The following is a 362-nucleotide window of genomic DNA, read 5'->3' as shown; positions in this document are numbered from 1 at the left end:
ACCAAGGGCTCTTAATCAATGTGCCTTTGACAGTTCATTTGACACTTTGTAAGTCCAATTTTTACTCGCGACACTCGTACTGAAATCGACGTAAGAAAAATGTTCCGTAGCCCACAAGTCCCTTGACTCAATTCATTTCGTGAGAGATGTATATGAAAAGGCTTCTTTAGGGATCAATACATTTTTATTTAAGTTTTTGGTAAACATCGTTTTCGTCCGGCGTCTGCAACGAGAAGCCTTAGTTTTATATCCGTTTTTCCTTTGTTAAATCTAGGACTGAAAAACATGAAAACGTTTGGGAAATGCCTTAAGACACTTACAGAACGATTAATTGCGTTCGATTTAAAAAATTATTTAATTTT

This window comes from Montipora foliosa, chromosome 6 (genome assembly GCF_036669935.1).
Source record: "Montipora foliosa isolate CH-2021 chromosome 6, ASM3666993v2, whole genome shotgun sequence".
Classification (NCBI taxonomy): domain Eukaryota; kingdom Metazoa; phylum Cnidaria; class Anthozoa; order Scleractinia; family Acroporidae; genus Montipora; species Montipora foliosa.
This window is presented reverse-complemented; position numbering follows the sequence as displayed.